This window comes from Ambystoma mexicanum, chromosome 3p (assembly GCF_040938575.1).
Source record: "Ambystoma mexicanum isolate Mex_15411 chromosome 3p, UKY_AmexF1_1, whole genome shotgun sequence".
In the NCBI taxonomy this organism is placed as follows: domain Eukaryota; kingdom Metazoa; phylum Chordata; class Amphibia; order Caudata; family Ambystomatidae; genus Ambystoma; species Ambystoma mexicanum.
This window is the reverse complement of record NC_090925.1, coordinates 502,456,258-502,470,421: the sequence shown is the minus strand read 5'-3', so window position 1 is coordinate 502,470,421 and position 14,164 is coordinate 502,456,258. Positions and strand designations below refer to the sequence as shown.

At 47.1% G+C, this 14,164-nt stretch overlaps 1 protein-coding gene across 1 annotated transcript in view; it reads right to left on the bottom strand.

Annotated features, from left to right (window-relative positions):
* The window catches only part of RIPOR3 (RIPOR family member 3), an 898,683-nt gene that overhangs the window by 147,132 nt on the left and 737,387 nt on the right, over nt 1–14,164 (bottom strand). The gene's annotated exons all lie outside the window — the stretch shown is intronic.

Below are 14,164 nucleotides of genomic sequence, written 5' to 3'. Positions count from 1 at the left end.
GAGCCCTATGGGGCGAAAATGGGAATGGGGAAGGGCCATGGTTCAATGGGGAATTACCGCCCCGCCAACCTTGGAATGGGGTGGTAATTCCCCATTGAACCATGGCGGACCCGTTATAACACCGGCACCAACCATGGTGCTAATAGCGCCATGGTTTAGCGCCAGTGTTGTAATGAGGGCCATAGACTCAAGAGTACAGTAAAGGTGCCCAAAATGGTTCAGTCAAAATGATGCCAATGGTACCATAAAGCACTCACCATTTCCATGCTCTTAACCCATGACGTTGCTGGTTGGTTTACCTCCAACCATTCTTTCCTGGATTAAGGAAGTCAACGCATAGTCCACACACACTGGGTGACCCGGGGCTCAATATGCTGGAGCATGGAGTCCCTGACTTTAATAGCTTGAACGCCCGATCCCTTTCTACCTGCAAATGCATATTCATACCACTTCTGAAGAGGTTCTAACTGTAGGCATGAATGTATGTATGCATAAACACACTATACAAATGCAACGTCCACTCTGCGCAGCAATCCGCATGCACTTCACCACATTGCAACAACAAAACAAACCACATAGGGCCTCATTACAAGTCTGGCGGTAACCGTTCCGGTAAAACTGGCAAGTTCCCGCAGGACTTGTACATTTTACCGGCGCGTGGCTTGCCGTAAACACCGGGGCATTAACCCCCCGGTGGTCCAGGAAGTAAGGCGCTGGTAAAATCTTCCCCATTCCCATCGAGTCCTTTGGGGCTCTATGGGGAACACTGAAGCACCGGCACCGTTAATAATGGTGCCTGTGCTTCAGTGATGGTCTGCTTACCGTGGCCGCTGTGTCCGACCTTTCAGGCACAGCGGCTGCGGCATGCAGACATGTAATATGCCGGTCCGGAAACAACTGTGCCAGTAAGCTTACCAGCACCATTGTTTCCAGACCAGCATAGTTGTAATGAGCCCCATAGTACCGCACAACAGCAAATGGAAGCCCACTGAGCCCTAAATCACACCCAAACTCAGCAAACGGTGTGAACCGAACTGAAGCTGTCAACATAACATCACCACTCTTGCTCTTGGCTCTTCCCGCTATGTCCTTCTAAACCACTCCACACTCTTTGCTTTCCGATCTGCCAGAACGCCAGGGGACCACTCTGGTGGTGATAGTGCACGGTATAAATAATTTTTAACATTAGCCTATATTTATTGGCTTTGATATAGCACAAGCCTAGGTCGGAAGTGAAGGAGCGCTCTAGAGCACAGGGGCGATAGGAAACTGTCACAAGGACCCACAGTGGTATAGGAAACTCTCACACGGACCCATTTAGAAAGGGAGGATAAACAGTCTGGGCTTTACACTGTTGGCCAGACATCCACAACAGTGTGACAGACCCTTGCAGATATTCCTACCTCTCTCACTGCAACAAGCTCGATTAGCGGTGTGCCATTGTTTTGCCAAAGTAAAATACTTTCTGGCTTCACAAATACTACTCTATGGGGAAGTACATAAATATGTATGTACTAAGGGGTAGTGACCATAGGTAGGGTGGGAAGGGTGGATGGCTGGGAAAGGTGGGGAATACAGCGGTATTGTTTAACAAAAAAAAGGAGAAAAGAAAAAAAAAGAAAAAAATAGTTTTGTCTAAGTAAAGTACCATGAAGTATTTTACTTTGGCAAAACACTGTAGAACCCGATTAACAGTTATAATTATTCCAGGTCACATAAAGGTTAAACAGAGACTACAATAGACACCATTCCCTGGTTTTATCCTTCTTATTGTTAAAAATTGTGTTGTTGTATTACAACAAAATATTGTACCAGTAAGAGTTAAAATGATTAACAGTAAAAATACCAACCGGAACTTTCTTATAAAATAAATATAAGCTATGCTCTAAAGTGGCTGGAATTTGAAACAATGATGAAGGCAGGACAACTGATGCCATGTGAGGAATTCGACCATCCGCACGGGGAGTGTGCACTCGCTTGGCCTTTTTTGAACTTTTGTAATTTAAAAGAATTATGGGAGATCAACCTCAGAAAATGTGTGGGGCTAATCCTCACACATTTTCCTATGCTCACCGTGCAACAAACACATAGTCAAGTGTACTCTGGGGAGTGGGGGTACAGCCTACATGTACAGTCCCCCGTGTCACATTTAGCTGGAATGTGACAGCCACAGGTACATCAGAGCGTCTTGGGAAGGGGGAAGGCAACACCTTCCTCCAGCCATGGCCAGCCTAATTAAAATATCAAAGGCTCCATGGATCCGCCCTGGTCTATTGTAGTTCTGTGTGGTGGCAGCGCATAGTGATGAGAGTTAATTGAAATAGGCCTGCGAAGGGGCTTTTTCACAGAACACAAGGGACAGGAAACAGCAACAATTCTTTGATATGCAATGTTTCAACTTGAAGCTAGCTCCCACCCATCTGTATGAAGGGCAGTGAAAGGCATGTCTGGGACAACTGTTTATAGTAGGCAACCCCTGCAGGGAGACCCCCTTTTAGAGGGAAGAAGTATGTGAATTCTCGCCAAAACTTCAAGGGAGAACTGCACTTTGATCAGGAGTCACAGAGAGCTCAATTAGCCAGAGATACACTCAAATCCACAACAGACAGGAAGATGGCTGGTGCTTAGTAGTACATGTTGTCACCCCCTACCTTTCCTGTTGCAAAGCACTCTGGTTATGACCTCACGCATAACAGAAGATTGTTGGTGGGGGCCCAGGATTGGTTCATTAAGGTAGGCTTAGCCTGTACCAATCACTGGGGCCCATTTGGTTTTAAAAGAGGGCTGAGCCCCTCACTTAGCAGATTATCCGACGACCTTGCAAAGAAGTAAGAAAGAGTAATTTGGACATTGGCTGAAGGTACAGTCGGCCTTACAGCTTCTACCAGTGAAGGAAGGCCAGGATTTCCAAGAGGGAAGCAAGACCCCTCCCCTAAACATCTCCCGGGGAACAGAGGGAGATACCGGACTCAGAGGACCTGTCCAGTAGCTCAATAACCAGTACCCAGGCAGCACACAGCATGCCCTGCTACGTTCTGCTAGCAAGCTTCCTAAGTGGGAAGTGACAGAGAGTCTCTGCACAAAGGACAAGGCTGTTGCCTGCAAACACTCTCCTCAGTTTTGGACTGTCTGCCTTAAAGGATGACACAAGCCCTGTGAAGAAGCTAGGAGGAGTGCCACAACAAGCATCAACCAGTGTCCATCTTTTAAGGACATTTTCAAAGCAATCGAACCATCGAACCGCGACCGGCTGCACCACTGACTGTTGTCATGCTGCAGTCACTAAAGCCGCCTGAGATCCCTTGACCAGCGTTCCAGATCTGCCAACCAGCATAGAGATGATTCTTGACCCTGAGCCACTTTGTAGGCCAGCCTGCAGCCATCTGTCCAGCCTCGCTTGCCAAACTGCCTGCTGCCTGATACCCACAGCTGTCTCCCGTCTTGAACTCTGTTGCAGGAGCTGCAAAGCATCCTGGAACCGGCTCAACGCTGTCGAACATCAAGATCATCTCAAGCACTAGGTGCATTGTGGTGCTGTCCCCCAGGTCCTTCTCTTCTCCGAAGGTCCCTAGTGACATTTACGACCCCTTGCTGATTGGTAAATTGACTACCCTTCTGTCAGTATCCAGAGTGCATCTCTTTCCTATGTGAAACTGACTGTCCTGTGTGTTCCTTTACAGGGTGGGTTGTATTTTGTAGTGTGCTAGATATGTCTGTTGTAATAATAATAAAGTAGATATTTGTACACAGCCTTGGCTGGACAGTCTCTTTTATCATTGGGTAATAATTGTATTTTCGCTGTGTTGTAACTAACCAACGATCCACGACCTTGCAGAGATAGCCTGCCATTCCGTCCACATTACCAAAATTGGAGAAGGAGGTTTATAATTTACTTGTGTTACCAATCAGTTCGGATCCCTTCTGGTGTACTAGAGGTGTGGGGCTGATTGATGGTTTAGAAACCGATATTCCTCTCTGGACCACTTGTGCCCTGGGTAGTTGATTTGTCCTTGCCTACACTGTCAAAACGTTCAAGTCATAGGTTGTGACTATGCTTTGTAGAATAGAACTATGCTAAATCCACACCTGGCACCAAATCAAAATTTGGTCCTGTAATCGCAATCCATTCAAAGGACTTTTAATTTGTGCAAAATAAATTCAAGCGACAATTAGAAATAGATAGATTATATGAACTGCTCAGCGAAGTAAAGGCTTCATAAAATCATCTGTACTAAATAAATGAATACAGTAAAATATAATAAATAGCTTGATGGAACAGTACCTTCATCAATATGGTTTCAGTCATGTCAGCTTTTCTGAGTTTGCAGCTTGGGAAGCAAGCAAATCATTAGGATGGGGTCTACTTGGATTTAAGTACAATCTCTAAAGCTGTTCATCGAAGAAGCTTCTGAAGCAAGCTAAAAGGGTGTTATTGTATTTTGGAATTGGTTAATCGAGAGTACATGCATTAGCTGATCGATGGAAATGTTTGACCACCGGGTTACCACAATTACTAGAATTAGATTGAATCATTGTGATGCTTTTGTCAATGTAATTGCAGAGTAAGTATGCACATTATACAGCAAAAAATGTATGTAAGCATGTACCACATATGTAATGTAATTGTCATTTGTTTAGCGCCTTTTCCCATTGGTATGGTCTCAAAGCGCTGTAGGTGCACCGGTAGACCGAAGTCCAAGGTATGGGAAATTCATCAGAGGAGTTTAGAATGCGTGTGTGCATTTTAGGCAATACAAAAAAGTTTAGGGGTGTCCAGGTCCCTATTAGCTAACCATGATGAGCTGGCATGCGGATGTGTGCTATGTGGTCATCTGGAGAGTATGCAAGTGCAGGAGAGTCCTTATGTGTCTAGCTAGACCGCATTTTTGTCATGGGGGATTGCATTCATTGTTGTATTTTATTGTATAAAGAGTGGACCTAGCTCTAGATCAGTGGAGCGCTGTACAGAATGTGGGTAGCCGGCATTTGGGCTGGCATCTTTTAACAGTAGCACAGTACTGTGAGGTCTGTGCATCAATATGTGCATCCATTGGAATCAGACGTTGGTCAGGTGTTTTTGTAAGAGACATGTTTTGAGAAATTTGTGAAATTGGAGAATTTTGGGGGCATTCCGAGCCAACACCGGATTGAGCTCCAGAGGATGGGTGCATGACAAGAGAAGGATCATTTGCGGGTCCTTTCTTTGCAGATGAGTTGCGATTCAAGCCGGTTGGTCGATTTGCTGCGTGAGGAGCGTGTGCCACCAGATATGTGGAGCTTAGTCACCGGGTACGCTGGTGTGCTACTCGTGACTGCTTTGTAGATGATACATGCAGTCTTGAACAATATCCTGGTGCACCCCTGCTATGCCCATGTGATGAAATGACTACTTCTTGGCAGAGGTACGTGGACGAGTAGTGGCTAAACTGCCTACTCAGCCCCACACTACTATCAAACCAGCAATGGTCCCAATCAAAAGGTGGAACAGACACAGCCCGACAGGCATCCCTCCTTCGCCTTTAGTGGTAGCACAGGTAGGCTTTGATCTTCATCAGGGGTGTGAGCTGACAGCAGTAGCAACCCAAATAACTTAAGTACAGTAGCCCAAAATTAAAGAAGGTCCAATCATGGCTCTATAAATTAATAGACCTTTGAAAAAACAATAGAATACAAACAACTAATCAGAAAACACTAGGAAAGCCTAACCCTATAAAAGAAAACACAAGGAATGGTTTCTCGGGATCGATTAGAAAGGGTGCGCAGCCACAAGAGAGGCACAACGTCACTGATCAAATTATACATTTTTAAGAATAAGTTAGAGACGGCAGGCCTAAAAGTCACTATGTTCCCAAAAGTGAACGAGCGGGACAGCTCCTCTTCACAGAACCTTATGTTCTTGTCTTTGAGGCTCAATAGACCTGAGCCAGGTTTTCAGTAGCGAAAAGGCAGAGAAATGACATTGCAATCCAAGCTTCAGTCCAGAATCATGTCATTGAATATAACTTAATTTGACACGTGTTTCGGTAAGTTTGCTCTTTTTCAAGAATGCCATTACATAATATATATGCTTCATGTAAAACGACTACAAGTTGCAGTATGTGAAATACGGAATCATTTAATATCCAGGCAAAAGTGTTTGACCAGATATTTACTTATTTTGGAACTTCAAAAATGAGAATGTGAGCTTCAAAACAGCTAGCTTCTATTATTCTCTGCCTATATTACCCTCTGGGTCAAATGCTCACAGAAAGAACAGTGGGTCAGCTTTTTTCACTTGCATGATTAAAAGAAGTGAATAGGACCCCATGTTTACAATACTGACACTTGTATTTCTTGAGGACCATGTGCACCTGTAAATGATTCACTGGCTAGGCTCCTTCAATACATTATTGTCCTGTGCCAGCGCCCAACAATAAAATTGATCATAGGCTCTCAGTTTCCACTTGGGCGTTGTGAGCACATTTCTCCATGATGGGTTGGCAGAGGGCCTATGTGATTAAGTCTTCTACCCTCTTCTGCAGACCATCAGAAGTGTAGCTTAGAGGCCTGGGTGCTTTCCCGAGCCAGTAGGTGATGGGCCCCAAGGTCTATTTGTAAAATTCTGGGTCAGCCTCCCTCGGTCAGCGTCACTTGACAGGAGGTAGTCACATGCGGGCCATCAGACCCATTCTCTCTGTGTGAGACCTGGAAACTTCATCCCTTGACAAGAACCCTCAAAGTGGGGAGCCTGGAAGACTCTCTGTGGTTTTGTGTAAGAACCCCAAATACTGCAGTGAACCAGGAAATAGTACCAGAAGCTCCCATAAAAACCCTCAACTGTACTCACCTGCCAAGAACCAGAAAAATAACATGTGTCCTTACACACACAGCTCTGCCTGGCCCTGCATACAGCAACATTAAAGGAAAGATAGACAACAGGGTTGATATAGGCTTAAATTGGTCCCCCGAGCCTCATTCCATCACAAAGCAAGATGAAAAACACAGCCATACTCCATAATGAAGCAATTGGGAGCCATGTGTGCAAATCACCAGTCAGGGCCCCACCCACTGGATGAAGAATCTGTTATCTAAGGCAGACAGCCTAGTCCAGTAGTGTGTGTTGTTAGACCAGGTGGTGGCTGGTGGTTGCAGGATTTAGCACTTTACATGGGCTGTCAAAGACTGGAGGCTTCTGTAGGCAAAGGGGTCGGGGGAGAAGCCAGGAGGATGTGAAGATTTGGGGGTGTTGGTGTTAGGAGGAAGTGTTGAGAGTTTGGAGGAAGAGGGAACATCAGGAGGAGGAGGTGAAGTGTTTGAGGTGGTGTGGGTTGTTAGGAGGAGATGGTGAGATTATGAAGGATGAGGTAGCATTATGAGGAGGAGGTGAAGCGTGGGAGGAGGCTGTGGTGTCAGGAGAAGATGGTAAGAGTTTGGAAGAGGTGGTAACCATGGAGGTGTTCGGGAGAGTTTGGCGGAAGAGGTAGTATCAGGAGAAGGTGGTGACAGGTAGAGAATGTGACAGCAAGAGCAGGTAGATATGAGGAGGCCAGGTTGGCCCAAGGTAATTGGGAGAGGAAGGAGGAGGCATGTGACACAGCCAGGGAGATGAAAACAGTGCGGACCGTTGAAGCAAAAGGACCCAGACTACAACCAGTAAGATGAGGAGGGCCTGGGGACAAGATAGTATTTGTATTTGTATATATTTATTTGAAGAACTGGGATAACAATTTCAATCAGAAATGACTCATAATAACATGTTTACAGATGGCAGAGGCATTGCTGGAACAGCACAGAGGTGTTAAGCCAGTTTCAGAGGGTGTGAAAAAAGTGGGACACAGACCTGGTATCATTAAAGGTATAATTAAGGGAAAGTGCTTGAAGAGGAGTACTGTACAAATATATAAGAACTTACATCATTAAGTGGCACTGGAGGGATTGGTTGGGTGAGGTAGGGAGGTTTGGGGAGAGTGCAGCGGGCTCTCTCTTTGAGAAGTGACATTTAAGCCACGCTTTGAAGAAATCATCAGCTGGGTGGCTTTGATTGTGATGGGCAGCGGGTTTCAACAGAGCAGCATGAGCAGGGAGAAAGAGCGAAGTGAGAGGATGCATGGAGGAATGTGAAAGTGAGGTTGAGTGAGGAGGAAGTGTTGAGGGAATGAGATGGTGAGTTGACTGAGATATAATCAGGCAGGTACTAAGGAGCATGCACCATTGACAGCTTTGTAGACAAGGAGAAGGAACATGAAAAGGAAGCAGTTGTGTAATGAGAGCCAACAAGTGTAGCGTCGGTAGATAGAGTTGGGGTGGATCTGGGTACCTACTGGGTACAGACGACAGGTAGAAAAGTTGAAGACTTTTTCTAGAGGTAGGAAGAAGAAGAGAGGAAGCCCAAGGAGTTGGAATCAGCAGTAGTCTGGTTTGCTGTGCACACGGGTGGAGATTAGATTTTTTTCAAAGAGTGGTAAGAAATTGATGCATTTTCCAAATGTTCAAAAGTTTTACATGATCAGCAGAGGCAGTGATAGTGATGGATTGTTGCAGTCGGATGTAACTATCAAAGAGGACCCCATGTTTGTGAGCCTTGGGTGAGAGAGGTCAGGTAGGAAGTAGAAAGGAGAGGGGAGTTATGGTGTTGATGCCGGGAGAAAGATGGCTTCCATTTTTGAAGCATTCAGCATGACGCAGCAGAGAGCCCTCCAATGACGGATTGCTGTGAGACAGTTGGTAATCTATTCCGAGAAGGCTGCGGCGAGGGAGGGGAAGGACAAAACAATTTGAGTGCCTTCCGCATAGTGGTGATAGTGAAATCCAAAAGACGAGATACGTCTTCGTAGTGAAGAGGTATAGCGGTTGAAGAACAGAGGTTCAAGGACTCACCTTTGGGGGCTTTGACAGAGGAAGGGATGGGGTCAGAGGTTCCAGGAGATTTAAAAGGAGGGACTTTCTAGGTAGAAGCCAATTCAGGTAATAGCAGATTTGTAAAGTCCAAGTCCCTGAAAAGTGAGGAGAGAGGAGTGGTTGACAGTGTCAAAAGCAAAGAGAGGAACAAAAGGATAAGAAGAGAATTTGGAGTGGTGAGCATCAGAGATAAAGATTGGGATGTGCTTCAGCGACGTCATTTCACCAAAATGCCAGTGGTAGCGGAAGTGACATCACACGACCCTTGACACCTGATGACATCACAGGAAGTGATGACATTTGACCCCACCCCGAAGTGCTATCGCGGGAAGCGATGGAACACGACCTTTCAGCCGTGGACAAAACAGGAAGTGGCATCACATAGCATTGTGCAGTATGTAAAATATGGTTACGATATCACTATAATGTGATGTACATTTCATACAAGAAAAAATAAAAAATAAATCAATTTGTTTTTCCCAAACCAGCCCAGGTATGGCCAGAAACCAGCCCCCACTCCCCAGGGACGATTTTGGCCCGGCCACGGGCCGAAAGGCTGAGGGGCTAATCCGACCCTGATCACCAAGCATGTTTGTTTTGAAGGTCTGGATCTCAGAGGTAATCCAGTACTGAGGACGGGGCAGGAATATATGAATGTGGATGCTGGATAGTGTTGGTCAAAGGAAGTCTTAAGTGCATAGTGAAAGTCAGAAAAAGTACAGTCAATGAATAGGGGAGAGACACAGGAGAGAGGTGCTGATATCATCAAGGTAAGAGAGTCCGGCTTGAATTTCCTCTTGGTCATTGAAGGGAAGAGGGGGAAGAGTAGATGAACTGAGATGTTAAAGCAACAGTGCTAGTGGCGAGTCCTTGCTCTACTTTCAAGCTCGAGAGAAGCTCGAGCACTAGTTAAAGTTGATGGGGTGATGCAGAGGTGCATTAAACAGGGGACACAAGGAGCCAATCCAGACTTGTTGGACACTTTTTTGTTAGGTATCCATGAGTTTGGGACTTGGAAACATCTGCATCTAGGTTGTTGGTCAAGGAGCAGCGACCACCATTGGTATTTTGGTGTGGTTTGTGCACCGTGCTTGGCCTCTGTGGCACCTGTCATTAAGGAATGTCATAAAAAATGTAAACAAGGATTTCTTCTATGTTTAACGGACGGAAATTCTACTGGTGCACAGTGAATCTAACTGCTGTTGCCCACGTTAAACAAAGAGTTTGCTTGTTTTGTTTGTTTATTTTAATTGTATAGCACACCTGACCCAGGGGTACCAGGGCGCTAGTGAATAGGAAGACGGTTACATGTTACAGTTCATACAGAATAGTACATACGACACATGACAGAGTGCAGGAATTCAGTTAATACAATAGACAAGCATGAATTCAGTCATGAATGAGAAGTGGGAGCCTGCATATATGGACAATGGGGTACAATTATCGAATAGTCCGAAGTGCATAGCTGAGAGAGAAGATTGGGTTAGTTCTTATTGAGTAGCTAGGTGATGACACTGCTTCTGCATTTTTCGAATACTTGAATGGATTTTTCCAGTGGGAGTGTGTTCCATAGTTGGGAGGCCAGGACCGGGAAACTGGAGCCATCTGCTCTTTTAAGGTTGTATCTAGGTACCACTAGGCAGGAGTTGTTGGTGGACCTCGTAGTGCGGATGGAGGATCTCAAAGTGAATTTGTCGGTGAGAATGGGTGGGGCTAGGTGGTTCAGGGCTTTGTGGGTGAGGCAGAGAGTTTTCAGGTCAATCTTTTCTTGTATGGAGAGCCATTTGCAGAGTTTTCTGGTTGCTGAGATGTGCTCTCAGAGTATGAAAGGGTTAGAAATACCCTTCTATGGACGGTACGCCCCTCGGCTCCAGATCAAGACATTGCATTCCATTTGTGATTCTGGGCATGCTTTAAAAATGGAACAAGATTCTCCCGTCCACACCCTGATTTCTGTAGTTACTGACAGGGTTAATATGACATCTGAGTGTGTGCATTCACTGGCCCTTTAGAAACAGGGAGCATCTTTTGGGGCGAGTGATGGACTTCACTAATGCAGAAGTCTGCAACCTTTGGCTCTCCAGATGCTTTCGACTACACCTCCATCAGCACAGATCACTGAATGTTGGCTGAATTTGTTTTGCCGAATGGCATTCACATCTATGTGTTTTTGCTGATTTTGCCTTTTACCACAAACAGCGGCAGGAGATACCCCACCGACCCACCTCCTTACCATATGCATTACCCAAACTTACCTTCTGTATGTTTTTATGGTAAAAAAAAAAAGTGGTACACAATTTGGCCAAGGAAATTCTATATCATTGCCATTTGGCAAAAGTGGGTAAAAGCATCAGCACTATCCAGCATAGTGCATGGCGAGGCCTCATGGGAGTCGTAGTTCAAAACGTCTGGAGAGCCACAGGCTGCAGTGCAGACGCCTGCATGCATCATTTCAATTGCGTCAACAAAGGTTGTTGTGAATTGGGCTCTCTAATTTTAGGTGTTTCAGCTCCTGCAGTTCTACTTGCCGTTTCTCACTTCTGCAATGAATTTGCCAGCTATTTGTGTTGCTGTTTCTTTTTAATCTGTGTCTTACTCCTCCTCTCCACTATCATTCTTCTCGCTGCTTCGTCCTGTGCATGGAATGTGCACTGTAACCTCTGCCCTGTCTGCTCTGACAAGATGCATCTGCCATGCTCTTTTCACGAGCATTGCTGAGCTCGATGCCATTAGAGTGAAGTCTGCGTAGTGTCAGGCAAAGCTTTTCTTTCTGCCGCCATCTGGAACTGAAAGCCAGGCCCCCTCTTCTGTGCGAACATGTTTCAGGTTGTCGGACATACCTGTCAGAATCCACAGAATTACGGCGCAGCTGTCAGCGCCATGGCCCAGAGCCAGCAACCATCAATCACCCGAGGAAAAGAATGAGCACCGAGGCCGGCAATCACTGCTTCCAAGCCTTGATAGCAGGCAAAGCTTGGGGAGGTTGGTGGCAGCCAGGGTGGGCGGAGCCTACAATTGTCCCTTATGGGAATCCAGGACAAACATAGACACCCTTAGCACTTAATGAAGCCCTGCATAGTGTGTGCTGGGATAATAAACGTGGATATTTAAAACCCCAATGACTATGTTAAATCATGTGAAAGTCATGAAGGTGACAAGGAAAAAGAGGGCAGCCAAAATGGAGGAGGCTGGGCACCCCGATAACCGGGTCAGGGTCCTCCCTCCTCTTCCCACCCCCCCTGGGTAAGGGGGAGGAATATGCCCAAACCGTGCCAAAGCGCTCAGGAGCCCGTGGAGGGCAAAAAAAGAAAGGTGTGGGTCAAGCCCCATATAAGTGGCGGGCATCCTGCTGGAAAGGAGTTACAGCTTTCAGCAGAAGGACGGCTGCCGCTTCAGAAGAGGATTTTCGTTCCAGAGGACTTTGGTTGCAGTATTGGCGTTCACTTTAGGAGGTATTCGCGGCCGGAGGACTTCGCTGCCAGAGGACTTTGCTGCCGGTGGACTTCACTGCTGGAGGACTTTGCGGTGCTGGAGGACTGCGCTACGGGAGGACTTCTTCGCGGTTCGAGAGCCGGAGTGAGGAGCGGAACCTGTTGAGTGGAGGGGCTGACTTCAGAGGGTACCGGAGCACCTGCAAACGAGGGAGAAGCGGAGGAACAGGAACCAGAGGTCTGCGACAGCTGTGAGCAGAGGAGAAGTCAACCGATCTAGCTGCAGGGTGCATTTTCAGCACGTCTTGCATCGGAGGGAGAGCGCCAGCCAATTTGTTGCAGTAAGAGGCCGGGCCCGCCTGGGAGAAATGAGATAGGAGGAGCCACCTGATTTGTCAGTGGCATTATAGTAGAGCATAAGGGTAACGGATGCGCAATTGTGACTGATTGAGAACTTCACCCAAGTTTTAACGTACTGGCTGAAAGTGGGAGCGGCAATGGGACAAAGGACTCGGGATTGCTTTAAGCGGCCGGGTCGCCTGGGTGAAATGTGGGAGAAGAACAAATAAGGGTTGAAGGAGTGGGAATCTTATTAGCTACCGGGTATTAAGAGAGGTATTAAGCAAAGTACTGGTGGTCGAGCTGCACAAAGCGGGCTTGCCTGGGGTGAAAATCAGAACTTGTGTCCAGTGTGAGCTGCGCGAAGCGGGCTCGCCTGGGTGAAATTCAGCACTTGTGTCCAGTGTGAGCTGTGCAAAGCGGGCTTGCAGGGGTGAAATTGAGAACTCGTGTTCAGTGGGAGCTGTGCAAAGCGGGCTCGCCTTAGGGAAATTCAGAGCTTGTGTACACGGTGAGCTGCAGACTAGGGTGAGCTGCGCCAAGCGAGCTCAGCACCCGGGTGACGCTCTTGAAGGGCCAGCTATTATATTACTTAACTGCAATTTGAACTAAGAAAATGGCACAGGGCCAAGGTGTTAAGATCCTCTTAAGAGCCTGCCCTAAGAAGGACCTGGAGGCCTTCCTCGCCATGGCATGACTGGAGGCGGACAAGCATGGCACAAACTGGACTGAGCTGATGGCTTCTCAAATGGGGACTGAGGTTGCCGGGCGCAACCAAAGGGCTGAATCACCGCTGTTGTTCACATGCACATCCAATGAGGAAGCTGGGTGGAAATCCATGCCCTGGAAGAAGGCCAAGTGGAAGAGGAAGAACAATGCGAGGAGAAAGAGCCAGTGGTTAAGAGAAGAAGGGTAATGACGGAGAAAGCCAAGGCCAGCAAGCAGCAGGCCGAAGCTGTCAGGAAGCACAGAGCGGCTAGTGCTAAAGGAAAGAGGAGTGTGCAGGAGTCTGTAGCCTTGACGGCGCCTGTACCTGCTGAGGCTTCGGAGGGATCGTGGCGGTGCACCCAGCGCTCCTGTCGTCAAATCGGTAGTAGCAGCAGAGGGCCCACAACCTTGGAGATGGTAAAAGGTATATTCATGCAGTGTATGCAAGTATGGGGGAATGGGAGTAACGGGCAAATGTTATGTAATAATATTAATTAATTTAACCAGTTGGGTAGGAATGCTGAGGCAGTTCACCTCCAAGGGGAGACCCTGGCATCAAGGGAGGTGGGCCCCGGGATGGGGCAAGCATTGGTTGTGCCCAGGGCAGGGCAGGTGGTAGGAGTGGGGCAGTTGGTGTATGGGGGGCCATCGGCAACAGGCCCTCAGGCAGTAGGACCGTCTTGGTGGGGACAAGGGGCTGCAGTACCTGGGATCACCTCTCGGGGTGTGGACGCCAGGGAGTGCAGTCAATAGTGACACCAACAGCCAGTCAGGTTCAGGGTGGAGTGGCGAGCAATATCACAATGTAC